The sequence below is a fragment of the Lactuca saligna genome, chromosome 5 (assembly GCF_052625555.1).
Source record: "Lactuca saligna cultivar CGN05327 chromosome 5, ASM5262555v1, whole genome shotgun sequence".
In the NCBI taxonomy this organism is placed as follows: Eukaryota; Viridiplantae; Streptophyta; class Magnoliopsida; order Asterales; family Asteraceae; genus Lactuca; species Lactuca saligna.
Genome location: NC_136421.1, coordinates 213,781,583 through 213,808,638, shown reverse-complemented (window position 1 = coordinate 213,808,638; position 27,056 = coordinate 213,781,583).

Below are 27,056 nucleotides of genomic sequence, written 5' to 3'. Positions count from 1 at the left end.
ACTCTCTTGCCAAGTACCATGCCTTGACAAAACAAATATTCAAGAGATAGTGTGGATTCTTATCAAGACAAACACTACACATAATTGGCCTAAGTTGGTCTCTGTTTTATCTAAAACATTACAACTTACCATTTTCAAATGTATAAGAGTAGGACACATTTTACTCTTACATTTGACAAGTGTTAATAAAATTTCTTTAAGATGTGTCACTCAAATTACAATCTTGGAGTATGACTCTAAGAATTTTTTTTTTTGGAACGAAGTATGACTCATCTTCTTGATTTAACCATTTCAACAATTCTTGACTCCTCTTCTTAGCCATAAGAATGCACTAAGATGTCCTTAGAGGAGGAATCTTGATATGGTCTCATAATTATTAAGATGATCATAAAACATGGTACTAAAGTACTCTCCCATCTTTTCAGATGTGAGAAACTTTTTATCTTTCTGCCAAATTTGATTCTTCTCATTCATTCTTCCATACATCGAAACTTTTTCAATGTTTCAGAATTATACTTAAACTTGTATGTATAACCATATTTACTACACTTTAGTAAATCATGATGAATAGTCTGATCGATCTTTTGTGATGGACTTGACCAGTGCACAAGAATGTGCAATCAATCCCTTAGTCCTTCACTTGACTCACATATACATGTGAACAAGGAATTAGTCTTAATTTTCCAAAGATGAAAATTCTCATTAATCATACTATACAACTTGCATGATTCCAAGTTTCGGTCCAATTGAAACTTGGGTGATGAGAATCTCTCCTTATTTGGTAAATTTAGACACTACCACAAATGAAAGAATCAAATTCATATTTCCAATATTGCTAGAAACATACAAACATCAATTTTCCATAAATGTCATTGCAAGGAGATATAAAATAAAATAAAACCAAAATTTTGTTTATCTATAAAATGCGGAAAAACTTTTCCTTACAATGCAACTTTAAATGAAAACTATGCTATTACATATTTCCTAGCAATCTATCATAACTCCTAAGTAGCAGCTCAAGAATCCAATCTTCAAACCATAATCCATCTTCGCGATCAAATTCAGCATACTCTTCTTTTAAGCTTCCTTCCCTTTGCTTGATCCTGCCATACATCAAAATGTATTAAGAATCTTCAAATAGGAACTTAATAGAGTTAGACAGTGCACTTACCTGAATTAGAGTCAAAAAAATTTATTCTTCCTTTTCTTAGATCTTTCAGGTAACCAGGGTAGCTTTGCAACCAATGCCCCTTACTTTGGCAATAGAAACATAGGGACCCTTTAGGAATGGTACACGGGACAATTTCAGACTTAGCCTTTCGCTTTACCATTTGGTCAACTGAGTTGACTATGTCCAATCCCTTTCCATTGGGAAGAGAAAGCTTTTCTAGATTTCCAATGTTACCATTGTCAATGTCCATGGAAGTGTGGGAAGTAGATCTTCCAATCAAAATTTGATTTACCAGTGCTCCAAAACATGGTTGATTCATCAGCATCAAGCAAAAAGGTAAGATCATTAAGGGTCATGTCATAGAAAGTGATTGATGAACTTAGTCAATAACCAACTTCCTCAAGACTTTGACACCCAACTCTCCCGGCTTGTCAATATATGTGACTTCATCTCCAAGATGTGAGAACACATAGACATTGCTTGCAAATAGGGTTTGAGTGACTTTGAACTATTCAAGAACTTGTGGGTTAGGGAGAATAATTGGAGGAGGTGAAGTATGATTTCTGGGACATCATCTTCATTAGGAAAGCTTGTCCCAGTAGATTTGGGAAGATCATAGTTGTCTGAACCAGACATCTATAATGGGAGAAATTCAAGTTAGTCGATTTAAGTACTTAATATAACACCCAACATGAAATATTAAGGCTAGGACCCAACACAATGTTTTATAACTTGGAAGAGGGGTGTCGTAATCCAAGCTATAAAATATTTGAAGGTAGGCAAATGAAGATTCACCAATTTCCACCATGAAAAAGGAAATATAAATTAGGTTTTAATTGGTTCGAAACTCCAAGATCCTTTGAGATTCATTGAACTTTTCAATGGCATGTTTCAGTCTCGATCGTGCCCTCTCAATTTTATGATTGGGATGCCGAGGATCACAAACAAGGTGTGAATAACCATGCAAATATACTTGGTACCCATAATATTTATCATTTAATCGATGTATCGGTTAACCACACATGCTCCACTGATCCTACGATAAACATTAAGTTACCCTTTGCATACCTTGTTAAATCCAGGCTAGTGTGTCGGTTAACCACACGCGCTCCACTACTGACTTAAGCAAAGTGCAAAGTGTAATTTCATGGGTTAGTACCAAATTCACATTTTCCTAATGTAACTAAGATTGGGAATTTATAAAAGGTTTAGTTACTTTATATTTATCATTATACTTATAATGAAAGGGAGAACTCTAGTCCTTGTCCTACCCGTTCGGCTAACGACCCTCCACCGGTCAAGGAAGTGGTGGGTGAGAGTGGACACCCACTAAACTACCATTTTATAGGCAGTAACCTTATACCCCCTTATAGACCGACTTCGTGAATGATGCCTACTAACGGTAAATATTAAATATTAAATATTAATATTATAATAGTATAAAGATTGAATTTTAACTTTTAAAATTCTAAGGGTTTAACTTGGAATTAAAGTATTCATGAGAGGAAACTTTATAAATTCCAAAACTTGAGGGCAAGTTTTGAACTATTCAAAACCTTTTCAATTCCATACCTTATGTGTTTAAAGTAGTTTTAATGAAAAACTCTTCAAGTTCCATAACTTAACGACAAGTTATGGAAGACTTTAAAACATTTAAAAATGAGACTCCATTTTTCATAACTTATGAAAATCTTATGAGTTTTGAAGAATCATAAATGTGACTTTTCATATAACTTGAGGACAAGTTACAAAAACACATATTATGAATAACTTTTAGATCACTTTGGATTGAAAACAGATTATCACATAATTTTTCTATTAATCTAAGCAAACTCATAACAATAAGATAATTCAAATCAAACAATTTTCATGTAATTAGCCTAATCATTAAACTAATATAAAACATGAATCTATTAATAATTATTTTTTAAATTGGATTAGAATGAACATTACCACATCAAAAACAAGTTTATAGGTTCAAAAACAGTTTAGGGTCATGATTCTAGTCCAAATCCAGCCTTAAAAGTCGAAAATATGTTGTCAGGGGCTCCTACTCGTCAAGTGTATGAACCTAATCGATGAGTAGGATGATTTTCTTCATGGACTTGGCGAGTCCATCAGTAGACTCGGCAAGTCCAGTGCCCAGACAGCCAGAAAATTAGTTTTTTCCAGCAATTTGCATCAAGTATAATTGAAAACAAGCCTAGGCTCTAATACCACAGAAGGATTTTGAGCATTCTAACACTCCTAAGGTGTACATGCAACCCTAAATAGCTTAGATCTATGTTTTCTCTATTATACATGTAAATATCAATTTTCTAAGGTATTATCCTAACTAGCATTTTATGAAGTACAGGTAATATAAAATCTAGTAGAATAACATACCTTTTTGTTGTAGCTTTATTCCATGGAGATTAAGAGCTTAGTGCCTCAAGTGTGACACCTCAAATGGTTCACACAGCATCAAGAACACTTGGAATAACATGAGAATAAGGATACTTGTACAAAATTCAGTTTTGCCCTCTTGTGTACACACACTAGTCACACTAGTTCCACTAGCGTCATTATATGAGCTATAGACCTCTTTATATAGTGTGGAGGATTAAGGTTAAATTCATGTGAACCCTAATACCCATGACCTTTCAATTCCATAGGGTTCATGGGTTAAACACTCCATAGACTATCCATGAAATCTTAGCCTAACCTAAATGAACTTGGCCCACCAACTATATATAAGAGTCCATATTTAATTAGTTCTTTTTGATCACTAAATTAATTCTTGATCAATACTAATTAACTAATATGATTTCATATTAATATATTAGAACTTATAATATATTAATATACATCATTAACTAATTGGACCATGCCAAGTCGAGTCGAATACATACCAATAATAATTTAGGCATAGACATCTAATCCAACACCATGATGGGCCATAAATGGTTTCATAATCCCTAATGGGCTGTAAACTATATTCTTGGGCCTAATTTGGTTGTGAGCCCTCATAAGGGCCTAATAGGCCGAAAATACTTCATATTAGGCCTCATAAACTCGAACTAAGTCAAGAAAGGGCCTAAATTCTATCATTTCCTTTCCCCTTCCCCCTCTCTCGGCCCAACAACAAGATTTTAAAAAGGGAAAAACAAATGGAAGGGAAATGGAGTAACACCTCATGAATACTTGGTGGGTATCCATGCAAGAGTGCATGTAACCATGCAACTCTCACATCATCCTCTTTAAAAGTTAACCTATCTCCTCTCTCTTATCTCTCTTGCTAACTCTCGGCCTCACTTACTCTCCAACCTCTCTCACATTTCAAATTCAACACATATTCTCTCAACCATTCAACACTCTTCCACTCTTTTTCTCTCAAGAAAATCATGAGTATTAGGTGGGTTCTCAAGAAGATCACTCCAAACTTCACGTTGTGGTAAGATCATACAAACTCAAGTTGATGTACTTCGTTTTAAACTCAATTACTCCTCTCACACACATGTTTTCGTGAATCATGTTTCCTAGAACCATCTAGGTTCGAAAATCTCCTCAAGAACACATCTAGGGCCAAGATCTCATCCATTCTTCATCAAAAACCGAAAACCTTAAAGCAAAGTGAGTCCATACCCATATTTTCGATTTTTACCTTGTTTTGGGGGAGAATACAAGTTGTTCTGTGTAGATCTATGTGTGTATGCATGATTTTGTGTGTTTTCCTTAGTTACATATGTTTTTATGTGTTGAAATCTTCATGAATTAAAAGATCTACCAAAAGATGATGATATTGGTATAACATAACACCTATTTCAATATATCTCACAAGAAACAGGTTTAAAATACATAAAGGATATTTGAATCTAAGAAAAACTTCATGAAAGGGGCTAAAACGACAAAAGTGACAAAATATGGGTTACTTATGTAACTCTCGGCTAGTAAGGGGGTTCGAAAGGAAATTTTTGCTAAATAATGGCTAACCTCGACATTTGAGACCTTATAGGGACCAAAAATGTAAATATTTTCATAAATGGGCCTTATTTGGGCTTCTCACGGTTTTGGGCCCAAAAGTTGAAATTTTTGGTCTTGGGTGGGTTAAATTGTCACGTTCAAGAAAGTTGTGTCAAAAATATAAATTTTTGATAAAAACGGGTCAAAGTTGCGAAATTATGAACATTTGGGCCAAAAAGATGAAATTTTCTATAAATGGGCCGAAATTGTATATTTTCACAAAAACCAAGCCAAAACTGATATTTTTGACAAAAATGAGTTAAAAATGTTATTTTTACAAATACTAGCCTTAAATGCAAGTTTTGTCCAAAATGGGGCCTAAAATGTTATTTTTACTAAACTTGGGCCTTAATTGTAAATTTTTGGCTTAATGGGCCCACAATGTCAATTTTTACAAAAAATGGGCTTTTTATGCCGTTTTAGTAAATAATTGAGCCGCTACTAGCAAAATAATAACAAACGGGGTAATTTTGTCGTTCTCGTGTTATTGGGCCTTAGTGACCAATTTATATGTTTGATAGGTCCTGAATATTATTTATATGTTTATTGGGCCTCATTGACCCATTAACATGCACGACGGACTTTGGATACTATTTGCATGCTATTTGGGGCCGTAAATACCTTACATGTGAAATGGGCCTCGGCTGTCCTTTTAGATATATTATGGGCCCATGTTATATAATCTCGTTCCTTTCGAGCATAGAAAAGACTTACATGTTTAGCAAGCCCCGTGGTTCGTTTACATGACTCAATGGGCCTGGAATGAGTTTTATATGTTTTTCTTCGTGTAAAATTCGATTAAGGATCTAGTGAGACATGTCGGTTGACACCTACTGAGTGTATGATTGTAGCCTGTAGTTATAATCATAGTCTCTTGGAGGGAGAGCGGGGGTGTGTGTATAGATCTATACAAGGATGACACCCCACACCTGAGTTGTTCCCTACAGTTAGACTACATCATTTAAGGGTGAAAAAAAAAAACTTATTTTATTATCCATCGGCGTTCAACAACGCTAAGACAGGCGAAATTGTCATTAATTAGTATGGTTATATTGACTCACTGAGAGGAATTAGCGTTATGAAATTTACGGGAGACCAGTCTCTTTTCTCTTTGGATTACTCAGGAACATACTTGCACCGGTACTTGACCTCGGTGGCTGATGTATTGACATTCTTTTTACAGGCAACATAGGGTTGTTTAGGGGCATTCTCTTTACAATCTCTTCATTTACCATTTGGAATTCTTTCAAACAAAAACACACATGCATTAATACAAGATCGGACACAACCATACTAAACTATTTAAGAAAATACAGGATTTTCTGGTGATTATAAAGCTATACAAATCATTTTCTTAAACATGCTTATGAACTCACCAACATTTTTATGTTGACCTTTTTTAATTAACTTGTATTCTCAGGAAACTGTTGAAGCAGGTTGAGCTGAATAATCTAATGGATGTTTTGATATATTTTGTTTCATCATACTTTACACATTTTAGCATAAATATTTAAACACAATATTTGATGTAAACAACGTATGTTGTTATATTACATGTGTGATTATGATGATGTTATGTTTCAATTATATACTATGTGATGATACTACAAGGATAAAGTCACGCGTAAGCCCCCAGATGTTTCCGTTGTCTGGTTGAGGGTGTGATAGTAAAGAGAAAGGCTAAATCTGATACTGTCCCATGTGTTGTTTCAAAAGATTCCATTTGTTTCTACTACTAAGAGAAGGGGCATTGGATGTTAAGTTGCCATATTTAACTAGATGAACACAAGGATGGGAGAGTCAAGATGTATGACCCTGCTTCAGGTAAAATCCATTATCTAACTCTATTAAGTACCTATTTGTAGATTCCTAATACATGATGTGATAAGATTGCATTTTGATGTTTTATAGGATCAAAGAAAAGAAAGGAAGCTTAAAGGAAGAAGTAGGTTGAGTCTGATCGCGAAGAAATGGATTTGAATCGCATGGCTCGATGATCGGATTTTTGAGTTGCTGCATAGGAGTTATGGTAGATTGTTTAGGAATATTTAGTAACATAGTTTTCATTTGAAATCGCATTGTAAGGATAAGTTTTTCCACGTTTTTATAATTAAAATAAATTTTGATTTTTGTCTTGTTTATATATATCCTAGCAATGGATTTTGTGAAAATTGATATTTGTATGTTTCTATTGTTAGCAATATTTAAAATGTATGTGATTCTTAGTGATGTTATTCGTGGTAGTGTCGAAAATTTACCAAATAAGGAATGATTCTCATCACCCAAGTTTCAATAGTACAGAAACTTGGAATCATGCAACTAGTACTAGATGATGAATGAGAACCTTCGAATTTGGGAAATTAAGACTAATTCCTTATTCATATAAGTATGTGAGTCAAGTGAAGGACTAAAGGATCTAGTACGCATTGTTGTACACTAGGTCAAGTCCATTTTAAAGAACGATAAGAATATTCGTCATGATTTGCTAAAAGTTTAGTAAATATGGCTATGCTTACAAGATTAAGTGTAATTCTAAAATGTTGAAAAGGTTTCAATGTAAATAAGAACAAATAGGAAGAATCACTTAGGCAGAAAGATAAAAGTTTTTCCAATCTGAAAAGAAGGGAGAGTACTTAGGTGTCGTGTTTTATGATTAACTTAGTGATTATGAAACCGTGTCACAGTTGATCCTCTAAAGATACCTTAGTGCATTAGCATGGCCAAGAAGAGGAATCGGGAATTGTCGAGATGGTTAAATCAAAAGGTGAATCAAACTTCGTTCAAAAATCGAGTCTTAGAGTTAAACTCCAAGATTATGACTTGAGTGACACAAACCTTAAGAAGGTTTATAACACACTCATCAAATGTGGAGTAGAAATGTCTTCTTATTCCTGCACATTTGAAATTAGTAAGTTGTGATGTCTTGGATAAGATAAAGACCAACTAGGACCAATTGTGTGAAGTGTTTGTCTTGATAAGAACCCATACTAACTCTTGAATATTTGTTTGTCAAGAAATGTTTCTTGACAATAGAATCTTATATGTCAACAGGTCATTAGGAGTCTTAATGGTCTTGAATAGCTTCAAGAACTAATCAAGAATAAACCTATTGTTTTACACCAGCACACTACTTGAGGTTTGTTTACGTCCCATTTCGGTTGACTTGACTATGCATGTGAGTTCTGTGAGTTCTCATTTGAATGCATAAAGGCAAAGCACCTTAATCAATGAAAGTTCAATTATCTGTATGGGTGAGCTGCTCAACTACTTGGAAGACATGGTAGGCCCTTGTGGTGCCAGATGGCAAGAAAATAAAGATTGAACAAGTTCAGTCCATATGAGTTTGGATTTGTCACAAACATTGTCTTGTGATAATGGTTATGACAAATTCACATGGATAGGAATACATACACCATAAAATCTAAGTGGTAAGGTTTCTCTCCGCTTCCCGAAAATGATTATGAGGAAATGTTTTCACTAAGAATATTTTAAGGAGATAGCAATTGTGATATTTACATTCTTAAATTCAATTATGATGATGACATCCCTCTTCATAGCTCGAATTGTGAGATATAGGAATTAGTCTTAACATTTGGGACTTGTTGATATAAGTTTTTAAATAGTTTAGACATGCATATGAGCTTTCTAATAAAAGGTGTATAAGCTTAGATAAAGTCTTATCGAAGCATCACGTAACAAAATTATGAACTTTGGTAATGAAAGTCAATAAGTATTGATTTCTAGAAGTCCAGCTGATTTTTGAGTACATATCAAAGCTAGTGGGAACATAAGTGTTATGCTGGTAAAGATATAATTACCATGTTAGTGGGATCATGATTATTATGTTGCTAGTTAGCAATATTAATTATAGAAAACAAAAGTTTCAATTTGCCAAGTTGTAGAGGTTGAAAAGTTGTTTTGGTGTAATTAAGGGAGAGAAATTTATACTTCATTTCAAATATAAAAGCTTAGATTGAGAAATTTTTAATCAAATTTAGTCAAAGGACATATATGAATGTTATGTTAAAAAGCTTTAACATAAGGAAATTCTATATATAACAATATTATAGCAAGAGAGTGATAAAGTATCATCTCTTTATGTGAGACCTTATGAATCGTATCAGATATGCGTCGGGTATAGGATCAGTTACATGTGATGTAATATTCGACCATTCTATCTATTCCAAATGCCTAGGGTGTTAAGAGGGAAAAGGAGAAGAATCGGATTTGTCTAAAGTAAGTTAAACAACTGTCAAGGACAATCTAAGGTTTGCCAAGGATTGGTCACTTGTGGGCAGTTGGAAGTATAGTAATGGATGGACCACATTGACATTATTATGAATAGATAGGATTCTATTAAGAATGAGTTTTCATATGGAAAATATGGAAATGTTTCCATAATGGGAGTTGGATATTAAGGATATGTATATTAGAAACTTTTATGCAAGAAGGATGTCCAAAGGAATGTACTTTGAATTTGAGACTTCATGTCTATGGAGTTGTCTTGTAATAATCTCCAATAGAGCACTTTGTAATATCATTGGAAAAGTCTTTGTGACTTTGGTGTTATGTCATTACAAAAGGATCATTGCAAAAAATATTAGAATCTAACATGTTCTAATAGTGGAAAGAATTTGGTATTCTTACACTTGTGATAAGGATTGGAAATTGGGAAATGGGCATCATTGGAAATGTGTTCAATTAATCTATTTCACAACGTAAGGACCATAGGTAAACATAGTGTGCATGCTTGGAGCATGTGATGACTATTGTTTCAATTCTAGTATTAAGTTTATTATTCGAAACATAATACAATGAATAATGTGTATTCGATATGGTGATTAAATAAAAGGTGTTTTATTTATACTCAAAGTGGTGAGGCCATATTGGATTCAATTATTCTTGTGTTTCACTTCGCATGTTTTGACTTCCCGAATAACTAGGTAATTCAAACATCCACAGTCGATCATACTTTGGAAGTAGATAATGAGGTAAGACTGTCATGAATCTGATTGTAGATTGTCTAATGCGTTTAGACATAGCAAAAGTCTGCTGCAGTATTCATGAGTGCTGCAGAAATAAGAATTGAATATTTGGTTAAACCCATGCTCACGTGAATCACTTCATGGATTTGATCACAGGTGATTGTGAGATGATAATATGTTATATTCTTGAAATGGAGATATATAGTTGCAGTTTACAAGTTGGTTGCTCATTGATAGTATGTAAAAACACTAGTAAATTGGTGTTATAAAACATATTTTTGTGTGTGATTCGATGAGTAAATAGAGCAAGCATATCAGTCGAATTTTATCCGTTCCTTTTTCCTAAAGTGGGATAAAAGTGATATATCTGGGCCCCTCGATGATTTAGTGATGACCCCCTAAGTGCTTGGCCAAGCCTGGACTAAGTTAATGTGTTCACTTGTAGTCTGTTGTCAGTCGTCGTAAATCGGAAATCAGGAAAAAACACATTAACAGAGAGAATGATTATAATCCATTTCTTAATTCATACGATATCTAGAATGAAGGAATATATGATCTTTTATCAAAAGGACGCGTTGATGATAAGATCAGAGTTCGACAGCAGCTTTTGAAAGCTACGATTGCTAATCGGATTATGAAGTCACACGCAATAGTAGTTTTTAGACTTATCCAAGTGGGAGACTGTTGGATTATGTGTCTAAGCCCATAACTATTTTGGTATGTACTTGATTTGATTATGAGAATGGTCCCTTTGGGTTGCCTTCACGATAGCAATTGATATGATGAATTATGGAGAAAGAGGATTAATTATGATTTATTAATATATTATAAGAATAATATATTAATTGAGAAATCATATTCTTTAATTAGTGTTGATCAGAAATTAATTTGGAATTAATTTAGTGATCAAAAGAGACTGATTAAATTAGCAAGGACTGATTATGTAAATCAGTAATATTTATAGTTTGGGCTCATGGACCTTATTGGTATAAGGTGGAAGAAATCTATATGAGAGTCCATAAAGATTTCGTCCAATGCCTATCTAATGGGAGTCCATATGTTTCTTAGGGCCTCAGCAGGGGAATTAGGGTTTCCAAGTTGATAACCCTAGTAGCCTCAACTATAAAAGGAACCCTAAAGACTCCCAAAATCGTCCCTATGAGTTCTAAAAGAACCCTAGACGTTTTTGAAGCCTTCTCCTCTCTCTCTCTCTCTCTCTCTCTCTCTCTCTCTCTTATTCTTCCTTGTTGCTAGTGGTGTTTGTGACTCCATTAGAAGGGCAACATTTGAGGCACTAAGCTTTCAAAGGTCAAGGATATTCAAGGTGAACTTGTTATTGCTACATAACAAGAGAGGTAAGATCTAAACCCTATTTTATATGTCAATGTTGATTGTTATATGCTAGTGCGTAGGGTTATTGCTTTGGTATTCATAGTTGTATGTTCAAATTAGAAAAACCTAGATCTAAAGAAATTAGGGTTGCATGTTCACCATAGGAATGATGTTATGCTCAAAACCCAACAGTATCAACATTTACAAATCCTCAGAGAAATATTTAGCTCAAAACCCCAAAGAAGTGATAGATATAACAAGAAACTTAAGGAAAGAAAGCAGTTCTGGCAGTCAAGGAATCCAAATTTCGTTCATAAGGAAAAAGCCTATCCAAATTTGGAAGTTTCATCATCTACGAAACCTAAGACTTTTCAACAAACTAATGCACCTAAGGTTTCGCATCGTAAAGCTTCTCAAAAATCATCTTTTCAAAATTATACACCTAAGGTTTTGCAAGACATCAAAGGCAAAGGAAAGATGGTTTCGTAGTCTAAAGTTCCACTGAAAAGATCTGAAGCTGACCTTAAGCCAACTGTGAAAAAGGCTGTTAAATAGCAAATCCAGAATAATCAAAAGAAATCATCCACCAAGAAAGCTAACTTAAAAGATAATAGATTACTGTTTTAAAATCACAAAGAAAGACAAAAATAACCTTAATAAAACGAACATATCTCATTGATACTTCTATTTCTTTTCCTGTGAAAAACTCATGAGGGCCCAAACAACCTTGGGCTCCTAAATTTGCTTAACTTTCACACGTGATACGTGACGAAAAGTTTGACTCCGAATGGTACATTGACAGTGGTTGCTCGCGTCACATGATAGGTAGGAAAGAAGAACTGCGAGAGTACACAACGCTAAAAGATGGTGGAAGAGTGAAGTTTGGCAATAACTCACTTGGAGAAATTAAAGGCTATAGGATGATCACAAATGGAAAATTCTCTATTCACAAAGTGGCTTATGTGGAAGGTTGCAACAAAATCTAATCAGTGTTTCACAGTTAGTGGTTAGCACATGATTGAAAGTTTCGTTTGATGATGAGGGCTCTGAAATCATCGAAAGAAAACAAAAAATGTCCTCCTAAAGTCCAAACAAAAAGGAGAAATGTTTCCTCTCAATATGAAACCAATCAAAGGGAAGCCAACTATCTGTCTACTTGCAAAAGCTTCATCTGACGATAGTTGGTTATGGCATCGTAGAATTTCGCACCTAAACTTCAAAGACATCAAAAAGTTAGTTCTTGGTAATCATGTGCGAGGACTACCACTCTTGAAGTACGATAAGGAACATCTTTGTGCAGCTTGTGAAATGGGGAAGCGGAGTAGGAGGAGTCATCCAACCATTGTAAATATGAAAGTTATTGAACCACTAGAACTTATGCATATCGATCCATATGGTCCTTCTGAAATCGAAAGCGTTGGTGGTAATAAATACATTCTCTTTATTGTAGATGATTTTTCTATATTCACTTATGTTTATTTTCTTAAGAAAAAATCTGAAGCAACTCCCAAGCTCAAAGATTTTATAAAGCAAATAGAGCTTCAACTGCGAAAGTTGGTTCGGAACGTTCGCAGTGACAATGGGTTGGAATTTAAAAACTAAGCGTTTGAAGAATTTTTGACTTCTAAAGGAGTTTCGCACAACTTTTTAGCTCATTACACTCCACAACAGAATGGGGTCGTTAAAAGGCGAAATCAATCTTTGTGTGAGGCTGTGACAACCATTCTCTCATTCGCGAACCTGCCTCTTTACTTCTAGATTGATGCAATTGGGTCAACATGTTTCACCCAAAATCGCTCAATTCTCAACAAGCGATTTTCCGTCACTCCCTATGAAATATTGAATAAATGAAAACCCAACGTTAAGCTTTTCCATGCTTTTGGTTCTCGTTGCTTCATTTTCAACTCAAAAGAGCAAAGGAAAAAATTCAATGTGAAGGCTGATGAAGGTGTTTTCTTGGATATTCGCTAACCTCGAAGGCATATAGGGTTCTTAATATGAAGTCCAAAAAGATAGAAGGAACCTATTATGTCACATTCGATGATAATTATCTGAAGAGTTATCAAATGAATGTGAATCAATCAAAGGAGATTTTCCCACAAGTGAAGCAAGTAACCACTCCACTACTAATCTCTATGACGAATTCATGCTTTTATTCGATGAGCCAATGAAGGCCATTTCATCAGAGTCTAAAGTAGCAGACAATAAAGAGGACGAATTAAAGAAAATAATCAACGAAGCAGCGAAAGATGTAGAGAGTGAACCCCCAGAGTCCAAAAGCGCCATAAGCAGTAAATACTCCATTGTAGGGGGAAGCATTCATCATCAACCTCTACACCTGACTCACCTCTCCAAAGGGACAATTCTTCTCCTAGTATGACCCACAAAATTCCATTTAAGGGGGAGAACCCAATTCCTGAAATAGAGGATTTATCATCGTACAAGGGGGAGAATAAAGATACAAATGATGATTCGGATGTACAATCAGAATTCAAGGAGGTGAATGTTGAATCGGACCCTTCTTATGATCCAAATTACCCTCCACTGACCAAATGGACTAGAGATCATCCGAAAACCTAAGTCATTAGCGAATCATCTATAGGAGTTCTTACGAGATCTCAGCAAAAAGTGAAACAAATTGCATTATTCTCTAAGGTGGAATTTTGCATGTTTAATTCCTTTGTATCCAAGATCAAATAGAAAACCGTTAATGTTGCTCTCGATCATTTTGATTGGGTGCAAGCAGTGCAGGAGGAGCTCAATGAGTTTGAATGAAACAAGGTTTGGAGGTTGATTCCTACTCTGGTGGATGCATCAGTTATTGGTTTAAAATTGGTGTTTTGGAATAAGCTAGATAAAGACGGTAATGTGATCATAAACAAGGCTAGACTCGTTGTCAAGGGATATTTCCAGGAAGAAGGCATTGATTACCAGTTGCAAGGTTGGAATCTGTTCGCATCTTCTTGGCATATACAGTGCACAAGAACTTCAAAGTATTTCAGATGGATGTCAAATGTACATTCTTGAACGGACAACATGAAGAGACATTGTATGTGGAGCAACCACCTAGTTTCGTAAACGAGAAGTATCCTAATCATTGTTACATCCTGGACAAAGCAGTTTATGGCCTGAAGCAAGCTCCAAGATCGCGGTACGAAACTCTTACTCGCTTCATGAAAATGTCTAAATTTAAATAAGGTTCGGTTGACCCAACCTTCTTTCATAAGAAAGAGGTTGACCACTTAATGATTGTCGAAATCTATGTTGATGATATTATCTTCGGTTCAACCAATCCAAGCTTAATAGTTGACTTCTAAAAGTCAATGGAAACGAAATTTGAGATGAGCTCCATGGATCTAATTAATGTTTTCCCTAGATTAAACATTAGACAGAGTCAGGAAGGTATCTTTATTAATCAGGAATCTTACACAAAGAATTTGTTTGCTAAGTTTGGGATGGTAAGTGACTCAAAGGTGAAAGTTCCCATTGCATTTGGAACGAAACCTACTCCTTCTGTAGATAAATCGGCTGTAGACATGGCACTCTATCATCACATGATAGGTTCTTTAATGTATCTAACCGCTATTCGACCAGATTTCATGTTTTTCATTTGCTATTGTGCTAGGTTTCAAGCGAATCCTCGAGAACCTCACATGACGGCTGTCAAGAACATATTATGGTATCTAAAATGAACGTCCTCGCTTGGAATATGGTACCCATAGAAATCTGGTTTCTTTGTGCAAGCATTTTTGGATGCTAATCTTGGAGGATGCGGGTTAGATAGAAAGAGTACAACTGGAGGATGTCAATTTCTTGATGGCAAACTTGTCAGTTGGCAATCCAAAAAGCAAACCTGTGTTTCCTTGTCAACATCTGAGGCTGAATATATTGTTTCTGCCTCATGCACTTCCCAGTTCATATGGATTCAAAGTCAACTTCGTGACTATGTCCTGAATATGAAACGAATCCCATTATATTGTGACTCTGAAGTGTCATTCACATTTATCACAAACCAGTGCAACACTCAAAGACGAAACACATAGCATTATTGTATCATTTTCTGAAGGATCATGTGGAAGATGACAAAGGATCGTGTGGAAGATGACAATGTTAAAATACATTTCGTGTGACCCGCTGATCAATTAGCTTACATATTCACGAAAGCCTTAACAGAAACAACCTTCAATAGAATTCTTCATGGCCTAGCAATGTTGGAAGTTGAATCTCTTCCGAAACCACTTTCTCATTCATAAATTTATTGTCACGAATCGGTACGAACGCTCGTAGTAATTCGCAATCTACTTTGACACTGTGAATAGGGTCGAATGCTCGCAGTGACTCGCAGTCCACTGTTCATTCGTGGTCCGGATCATCCTGTATCCTTTTTTATGTTATGTATATTATCTTTTATCATAGTTTCATTTGAATTATTATTTTTTTTTTTCATAAAATCCCAAAATTCAAAATTATTTTATTTCTTTCTGTTTTATCTCTTTTTCAGAAAAACAAAAATACAAAATATTTTCTTTGTGTTTATTTTTTTTCTTTTATTTTCACAAAAATATAAAATATCAAAATTATTAGATAATTGAGAATCTCTTCAAGGAACACATCGTAATCAGTTTCAAGTTCACATGATGGGGCAGGTATAAATCTCTTTACCTATGTATTAGCTAAGTGTCCCTAGAAGCATGTTGTTGCATGTTGTCTGAAGCGTCAACGGCTCTATGTTGAAGCCAGAATGAATCGATTCTACCAATCGTTTCTTCCCAATCATACTACAAATTCACATAAGTCACGAGCTACCTTACTCTTCTCACTTTGAGTTAAGAGTTGTCTGCTTGGTCACTTTCGCATAACAGAGGTACATTTGCTTCTTTGGAACCATCTCCACATTTCTCCATCACTTACGCAATCATGATCGTAACCCTTGAGACTCTCAGAAATTACCACTGAGGTTTATGATTAAACAACATCTGTGTTAATGATCTTAGTTTCATTCAACCATGAACTGACGGAAACCGAAAATTCAACACACTTTTATGAATTAACTGTGAACCATCAAATGTTCTAGATTTTTCACCAAGGAATTAACGAAAATCCACTTTCGTGGATTGTACCAAGAAATATCTTTTACTTTTGCAAGATCTTAATTAAATGTTCTAAGACCTAACACATTTCTACCCAAAAGATCTATTTATTATTATTTCTTGAGATTTTTGCATCTATCCAAGTCACTAAAATAATTCCAAAGCTACTCGTTAAACTAACTACACTAGTCACACGAGTACTTCATCCGAATGTTCGTACTTATATCAAGTTTCAAAGTTTATTTGGAGATAAAGCCACCCTGTAACCCTAAAGAAAATATGCCTTTCATTTTTCTTATCATACAGCTGATCGTAATTCAACGGGGAACCACACAGACACATCTTAGTCTCTCTTGACTTAGAAGGAAGAGATCTTTGCCTGGGATCCACTATTTCATGTCTTAAAATATACATCACTAAAATCCCACATATATGTCTTGCTTTATTTCTTTATCATTGATACACTCTCGCACGAAGACCTTTGTGATTTTCAAAGAGCCTGGTTCGTGGTACTCACACTTATTTTCATTTTAACAGTTGAACTCAAGTTTTCTTAAAAGCGAAAGTTCGTATCTATATGCGACAGGTGGAACGCAACTTAATTGCGAAAGGGTGAAGCTGACGCGGTAATTTCTTATGGATAGGAATTCAAATGGGTGCGTGAAAATTTGAATGGACGTCTACTTTACTACCGCATAACACGCGTTTCTGACATAAAAGTTGTCAAGTCACGCTTTTGCAAGCGGCTTTTCAGTACCGGATACAATATCTCTCCGGATTTCCCTAACAAAACAAACGGTATAAAGGGCTTTCAATGCTACATCTCTCTTCACCACTCACAAATAACCTCAAAGAATTTCAGCAATCAAAAAGCTCTTGACTATTCATCATCTTCTTCTTCAAGATATCATCAATGGCAGGATCCTATGAAACTCCTTCTTTCCAAGAACAATCAGGGCAGTCATTGCTTCTTGCCATCAAGCCCAATAAAAACTTGGTGATCGATCTTGATCCTTATAAGTATGATAGTTATCTTCTTGCTATTGTTGAATTCCTGAAGTACTCTCTACTAATTACTGATCTAACTAAGATGGAAAGCGTTCCAATGTCTCTTCTGTCAAAAGCTTACTCTTTTGCATGGTATCTCAAGGAAGAACAGAGAATCACTTTTTAAGTTCACAACAGAACCACCTCCATCACCAAATCTCGCTTTTGCTCAATCTTAGGGTGTGCTCATACATATTACATGATTGATCCTGAATCTATCACTAACTCAGCCCTATTAGATATGTTCTATCAAATGGGGTACAAGGAAACCCTAACCGTTGTTTCTATGTTCAGAAAACCTAACTTGTCGCCACAGTGGAATGGGCTCTTTACCCTATTATTGAAGGCTTTCTCTAAACGGGTCACGAGATCGGATTGCGCCAACAAGCTTTTTATGGCGATCATCTATGGGATTTACATAGGGCTCAACAATAATTTTGGTGTTGTTCTTTGGGCAAAAGTTACTCAAAGCACCATTTCTACTACCTGTCATAGGGAAATTTCATGTGCATGTTTTTGGACTATCATTAATCAACGGGAAATCGACAAGCTTCAAATTCAAGTTATGCAAGATTCATTGATGGCCTGTATTTCAACCTTTCATAATATAGGCATCATTCTTGCTGATAAATCCAAATTTTCATTTGTTGGTTCGATTCTGGAAGCCATGCTTCATGATGTGCCTGCTGCTAGCAAGATCCTTGAAGGCTACTAGTTAATTCCTGCTTCAGGTTTTCGTCCATTAACTCCTGAGATGCAATCGATTATTGCTAAAGCCAATAAACCAAAGAAAGGGGGCTAAAGAGGGTCCATACGAGCCTGCAAAAACCCCCAAGAAATGAAAGGTGCAAACTGGCTCATCTGTTCCAGCTCATATTCCAACAAAGAAGCGAAAGATAAAAAAGGCAGCTCGCAAGCCCAGATCTCCTACTCCAAGTGAAAGCGAACATCCACACTCTGACAGTCAATTAGATGTTCGTGTTGAAGCAGATGAGCCTATACAAAACAAAGACACTGCAAAAACTTCACAACCTGAGGTTTCGCAGCCAATTCCAACAAATCCTGAGGTAACTGTTCCGCTTCCTGTCTCAGTTCCAATCTCCACTGATTTTGTTGAGATTTTCTCTGTTCCCTCCCCCACTACCAATGTTTCCACACCAATCAATATTGATCCATTCCCACCTGTCTTATTAGGTGTTTCGTAACCAACATCAATTTTCACTGATTCCAACACCACACCTTCAACAACTGTTGAGCCTCCTGTTTCTGTTAACGCATCTGATGTGGGGACAAGAGCTTCAGGTTTCACAATAGCTCATATCTCACCACCCATTTCCCCTCTTCGCAAAAATGACCCTGATATGATATATGGTGATCATGAGGTATACTTCACAGGAATCACCTACAGTCCATTCAACATCAAGACTGAAAGTGATGACGATGCTCCCATCACGAGATGCAACTCAAGGCCCAAATCTGACTTTTAGCCTTAGTAATCTAAATGAAAGTCGTAGAATATGTTAACTTGAGAGTGTCCATAAAAAGAATACCCAAATATGACTCCTTATGAGGAAGTTATGATTTTTCGAAGTTTCGGCTTAGCGGTGTACAACCTGAACTTCGAGTATTAGATCGAGCGGTTTTCAGCCGTCACGGGATGGCAACTCAAGGCCATACACGAAAAACTAGACTCCTCGCTTAACGCTTTGAAGGCATCATCCACTAATGATTATTCTCAAGAAACAATCATTTCCCTCTTTGAGACATTTACCAAAGTGCACTCCGCCAACCTTGAGAATATGAACCAGGCGGTAGATGAATTCATTTTTAACACAACCAAAAAAGTCGATTAACTAATTACTGATGCCACTGCATTCATGGAGAAATTTCAGAGCTCTTTTGAGTGAAACATAGCAAAGGCAAATGAAGTCATTTCTACCATGGGCTCCTCCCTTAAAACTGAGAAGGCGAAACTTCAAGAGGTTCGCATTGGTCTTAAATCTGACCATGTTGACCTCAAATCATCCATCTCCTCACAAATATTTAATCTTCAATATGGTCTTGCAATGGAAAGCAAAATAGTGGATGCTCTTGCAGTAAAGAATAAAAAGGTGAATGTCCTGACCATCAAACTTGAGAATGCTGAGAAACAAGCCAATGATTTGTTATCCGAGAAAGCAGTTATGAAAAGCTATATCGTAGACGTTACTGTCATGCTTTTAGATATCACTAAGACTAGGGACTCAATGATTACAATCACGGTGAAGAAACATATTGATGAAAAACTATGGCCCGTATTCTCCATGCTTCATCGTTTGGAGGGTGTTCCGAAATCCAACAACATTCCGAAACAAAGGGGAGAACAATCCAATAAGGATGACCATAAGCCTTCAGCCAATCCCGTTATCAAAGGTGAATCTGATCCTAAAGGCAAAGAAAAAAACTTTCTCCGAAGAACCTATTATTGACCACAACGAAGACAAAGAGGCTAATAGAAACGAGCTCAAAAGAAGAAAAGCACATGAAGCTGAAATGGATTAGCATCAAAGGATAGTCTGTGAGGCTGAAGTGAAAGATAAAGTAGAAAGAGAAGCTCAGGTCACACTAGAGTGGACTCTGTAGCGAATTCAGAATGAAGCCCTGGATTTACCAAGTCAATATTGGCTAGAACCAGTTGTGTCATTCGAAGGGACTGACTAGTGTTAAGCACTTGTAGCATGCAAGGGGCATTGGGCTAAAGGACAATATAGTTTTACTGATTAGATAGATATTTAGAAACATGTAATAGCTAAACTGTAATTGATATTTGATGATTGAATAAAAGGAGTTTTATTTATAAATTAAGCTACTATCTTGTGTCAATTATTTACTATTGTTTTACTTTTGCATGTTTTGACTTCTGGAATAATAAGATTATTCAAACTATCCACAGTCGATCATAATTTGGATGTAAGTTATGAGGCTAGACTGTCATGAATTAGCTTGTAGATTGTCTAAGATGTTAGACATAGAAAAAGTTTGCTACAATATTCACGAGTGCTCATGAAATAAGATTGAAGTATTGGATTACACTCACGCTCACATGAATCACTTCATGGAATTTATCATGAGTAATTGTGAGACGATAATATCATATAATCTTCAAACCAATATATATGAGTTGTTGAGCACGAGTTGGTTGTGCATTAATGGTATGAAAATGCTTCAGTAACTTGAGGTTATAAAACGTATCGGTGTGCATGATTTAACGAGTAGTTAGTACAAGCATATAATTAGAAGTTTATCTGTTCCTTTTATCATAGGAGGATTAAAGGCGATATCTTGGTCCCCTCGATGATTTTTTTTGGCTTATGTGTCGGGCCCGGTCAGGACTCAATTGATGTGTTCAATTAAGTTCTATGTTAAGCAAATCGAAAATCAGGAAACAAACTGTTGGACAATGAGTATGATTATGTTCCATGTATTTGTCCACACGATATCTTGTAGAACATAGGATTATACAATCCCATATCTAAAGGATGCGTCACTGACTAGGTCAGACTTTGACAGTGGCTTTTGAAAGCTACGATTGCTAATCGGATTTGGAAGATGCATTGCCGATTATAGTTATTAGACTTATCCAAGTGGGAGAGTGTTGGATTAGGTATCTAAGTTCATAAGTATAATTGGTATTTACTTGACCCAATTGTAGCATGGTCCTTTTGGGTTGCCTTCACCAAAGCAATTTGATAGGATGGACTTTTTTTAGAAGAGTTTGTTTGTGGTTTATTAATATATTATAAGTATAATATATTAATTGAGAAATCATATTAGTTAATTAGTATTGATCTGCAATTAATTTGGAATTAGTTTAGTGATCAAAAGAGACTGATTAAATATACGGGGACTGATTATGTAAATTAGTAATACTTATAGTTGGGCTAATGATCCATGGTTGATTAGGGTGGGCTAAACTTATATGATAGTCCATAAAAGTTTAACCCATGTAACCTAAGAAATATGAAGGGTCATGTGAATTAGGGTTTGAATGGATGTAACTCTAGAATTGCCACACTATAAAAGCAACCCCATAATCACCAAAATCGGCCCCCTATGCATTCTAAGAAGAGTCATAACCGATTTTGAGCTACCTAGCCACTTCTCATAAGCCTCCTTTTGCACTTGGTGTTTGTGACACATTAGAGGCATCACATTTGAAGTGCTAAAGCTTTTGAAGGCCAAGAACTCTAAGCTACACTAAGAGGTATTCATCTATTTTGGTTTTATGTTCTATATCTCAAAATTTTGTATGCTAGTTTAGGCTTCATGATTTGGAAACAATATTGCATGTATAATAGAGAAAACTTAGATCCAAAGCATCTAGGGTTGCATGTGCACCATAGGAGTGTTATAGTGCTCAAAACCCAATAAGTACATGTTGCAAACTTTACTTTGTTGGCTTTGCAACACACACTAATTACAAATATTGATTCGGTCTTCTCAAACAAGCGTGTTAAAGCTATTCCACCTCCGGTGCCATCAAAAATTTGGGTTTAACATTCATGAAGTCTTTATATGAACACTCTATCGGGTGTACGTGACTATCTCCATGATTAGTAGGCTGACGCCACTATCCGCCCGAGTAGTGTCACTCGCATTGATATGGGTCATGGCTGCTGCTACGGTAGTGGTTACTTTTGATGGTTTTTGAGCATTCTAACACTTCCTAAGTGTACATGCAACCCTAATAACCTTGGATCTATGTTTGTCTAATTATCATGCAAAGTTGAATTCCAAGGCTATATTCCTATCTAGCATACATGGGGAACAATTTTAACTTGAATGATAGATAGAATAACTTACCTTATTGTTGCTTGTGTTCCTTGAAACCTTATGAGCCTAGCACCCCAAGTGTGATGCCTCAAATGCTTCACACAACACCAAATGCTCTTGGAAAAACTTATGAAAGAATACACACTTCTTGAAATCGGCCAAGCCCTCTTGTTTCCTTAGTGTAACCGATTTTGGTGGAGAATGAGATCCTTATATAGTGTTGACACATCTAGGGTTACACCATGTAAACCCTAATGTGTCATGACTCTTCATTTCCATGACCCATGGGTTTGTAACTCCCATGGAGCATCCATGGAGCATCCTATGGGTGAAACCCAACTTGATAATCCATGGAGCCTCTTAGCCCACTATACAAGATATCGACGATTTACAAAATCAACCCATATATTTAATTAGTTATCTTTTGATCACTTAATTAATTCTAAATTAATTCTTGATCAAACTAATCAAATAATATTATTAATATATTAGAACTTATAATATATTAATAATCTCCAAGTGTTATTTCTCTCATTTAGTCTATCCAATTGCATGGTGCCATGCAACCCAAATGGACCATGCCGGGTCGGGTCAAGTACATACCAGAAATTGTTATGGACTTAGACACCTTATCCAACAGTCTCCCACTTGGATAAGTCTAATAATTATTACTGCAAGTATGACTTTAGGAACCGATCAGCAATCGTATCTCTTTTCAAGGTTTCTCGGAACTGAGAAGATGATGGTACGCCATTTAAGATAAGTGATCATATAATCCTCTGTTCTAGATATCAGTCGGACAAATACATGGAACAATGTCTTACTTATTGTCCAACAGTTTATTTCCCGATTTCCGATTTGTTTGACAAAGAACTTAATTGAACACATCAACTTAGTTCTGACCGGGCCCGGTACATGGGTCAAAACAAAATCATCGAGGGGCCCAGATATCAGCTTCTAATCCAAGAAGGAACAGATAAACTTCGACTCATATGTTTGTTCTACCACTCATTGAATTACACACAAGAGCACGATTTATAACATCGAGTTACCAATGCGTTTTCTTACAATCAATGCATAACCAACTTGTAAGTAACAAATCATATCTCTAGGTTTGAAGACTTATATAATATTACCGTCTCACGATCACTCGAGATAGAATTCCATGAAGTGATTCCAGTAAGCGTGGGTTGAGTCCAATGCTCAGAACTTATGAGCACCCATGATTGTTGTAGCCTTGTCTAACACCTTAGACCTCTGCAACCAATCATGACAGTCTTTATTCATACCTACTTCCGACATATGACCGACTGTGGAGGTTTGAATAATATGTTATACCAAACAAAATTATTCTGGAAGTCAAAACATGCAAAAGAAATATAGTAAACGATTAACAATAGATAGCAACACTTTACTCATAAATAAAACACCTTTTATTCATCATCTAATGTCAATTACACTTTACTAATTTCGAGGTTATCTAACTACTAAATCTAATATCATCCTTCAGCCCTATGCTCCGAGCATGCTGGAGATGCTTAACCCGAGTCAGTCCCTTCATGAGGGGATCTGCTGGATTCTCATCCGATGATACCCTCTTTGCCACGAGGATTCCTTCTTCTATTCGATGTCTAATAAAATGGTATTTTCTGTCGATGTGTCTGGATCTCCCGTGATCCCTTGGTTCCTTGGTTAAGGCAACAACGTTTTCACTATCACAGAAAATTTCCATTGGCTCTTTAATAGTTGGTACAACTCCAAGGTCTCCGATGAAGTTCTTTAGCCATATAGCCTCCTTTGCCGCCTCGCTCGCTGCAATATACTCTGATTCACAAGTAGAATCTGCCACTGTCTCTTGCTTGGAACTCTTCCAAGAAATTGCTCCTCCATTTAGGGTAAAGACCCAGCCTGACTGAGAGCGGAAATTATCCCTATCAGTCTGAAAGCTAGCATCACTATACCCTACAACTCTCAAGTCATCACTCCCACCGAGGGTAAGGACCCAGTCCTTAGTCCTTCGTAGGTACTTGAGAATATTCTTTACCGTAGTCCAGTGTGCCTTGCCAGGGTTCCCTTGAAACCTGCTAACCATGCTCAAGGCAAAGGCTACATCAGGTCGAGTACACGTCATAGCATACATGATCGAACCTACAGCCGAAGCATAAGGTATTCGACTCATTTCTGCTATCTCAGCCTCAGTGCTAGGGCTTTGTGTCTTACTCAATTTGGCGTTACTCTGGATGGGTAACTCTCCTTTCATGGAGTCCTGCATGCTGAATCTTTTCAGCACCTTATCCAAGTAGGTACTCTGACTAAGTCCAATTAGTCTTTTACTCCGATCTCTCAAGATCCTTATCCCTAAAATATAGGCAGCTTCACCAAGGTCCTTCATAGCGAAACACTTCCCAAGCCAGGACTTTACTTCATGTAGGGTTGGAATGTCGTTTCCTATGAGTAGTATGTCATCCACATACAATACCAAAAAGCTAACTATACTGCCACTAGCCTTGACATACACACAAGATTCATCTTCACTCCTAGAAAAGCCAAAGTCCTTGACCTTTTCATCAAAGCAAAGATTCCATCTGCGAGGTGCTTGCTTTAATCCATAGATGGATTTCTCAAGCTTACACACTCTATTAGGGTACTCGTTGCTGACAAAACCCTCTGGCTGACTCATGTAAACATCTTCAGCCAACTTTCCATTAAGGAAAGCGGTTTTGACATCCAATTGCCAAATTTCATAGTCATGAAATGCGGCTATGGCTAACATAACCCTAATAGACTTAATCTTGGCTACTGGAGAAAAGGTCTCATCATAATCCACTCCAGGAATTTGAGAGAAGCCCTTTGCGACCAGTCAAGCGTTATAAGTGTGTACATTACCATCCATGTCGGTCTTCTTCTAGAAGATCCATTTGCACCCTACTGTCTTACGACCTGGTACATTCTCAACCAAGTTCCAAACTTGATTGTCATACATGGATTGTATCTCGCTATCCATAGCCTCTTTCCATTTAGCAGACTTGGGGCCTGCCATGGCTTCCTCGTAGTTGTTAGGGTCATATTGACTTACTAGTGTCCCATCACTAATAAGTGTCTCACCTTCTGCAGTAATATGGAATCCATAGTAATGCTCAGGTGCACTCCTAACTCTCGTGGAACGCCTCAGAGGTACAGATTCGTCAATTGGCTCAACAGGAGTTTCCTCCTCAAGTTGAGGGCTAGAGTTTGAAGTTCCTTCACCACTTGACTCTTGAACTTCTTCAAGATCAATTTGCCTCCCACTATCTCCTTGGCTTATAAACTCTCTTTCTCGAAAGACTCCTCTTCTTTCTACAAAGACCACATTATCACTAGGTCTGTAGAAGATGTAACCAAAGGATTGCCGTGGGTAGCCGATGAAAATACACCTCTTGCTTCGAGGTTCGAGCTTATCATGAGTCTCACGTCTCACGAAAGCCTCGCAACCCCAAATCTTGATGTGGTCTAGTTTAGGTACTTTACCAGTCCACATCTCGTGAGGAGTTTTGGAAACTTTCTTTGTAGGGACTAGATTAAGGATATGGGCGGCAGTCTCTAAGGCATACCCCCAGAATGAGATTGGTAGCGAAGCTCGACTCATCATGGAACGAACCATGTCCAACAAGGTTCGATTACGCCTCTCAGCCACACCATTCAACTGCGGTGTCCTGGGAGGTGTCAATTGTGAGACAATCCCACATTCCCTTAGATAGTCGAGGAACTCTGAACTAAGATATTCACCACCTCGATCGGATCGAAGCATCTTAATGTTCCTGCCCAATTGATTCTCGACTTCCTATTTAAATTCCTTAAACTTCTCGAAAGTCTCTGACTTATGCTTGATTAAGTAGACATATCCATATCTACTGTAATCATCAGTAAAAGTCAAATAATAACGATTAGCATCCCTTGTGGCATGTTTTAATGGTCCACACACATCCGTGTGTATAAGGTCCAACAAACCTTCACCCCTTTCACACGAGCCTGTGAAGGGTGACTTTGTCATTTTTCCAAGTAAGCATGATTCGCAACTATCATCTGACTTTAGGTCAAACGACTCTAAGACTCCATCCTTTTGGAGTTGGCCTATGCGTTTCTTGCTTATATGTCCAAGACGACAATGCCATAATGATGCTTTATCCAATTTATTATTATTAGGAGAATCAATACACAAAACATTATTTCCTGAGTTATCTACAACAGATACAGCTTCATACACACCATCACAAGGTAATGCTTTAAAATAAAGAACATTATTAAAGAAAGCATTAATCGAACCAACTTCATTATCAAATGAAAAGGTGAAACCTTGTTTGTACAATGCATGAAAGGAAATAATATTTCTTGCCATTTCTGGCGAATAACAACATTTATTCAAATCTAAATTTAACCCACTACTTAGCGATAAAGTATAAACTCCAATCTTGGTGACAGGTGTAACTTTCCTATTCCCCATGATTAAGTTTATTCTTCCTTGCTCCACATTCTCACTTCTTCCTAGTCCCTGCAAGTTACAACAAATGTGAATACCACAACCGGTATCAAGGACCCAAGATTTCGAATGGGGTGAGTTATTAGAAATGATAGTGTAAA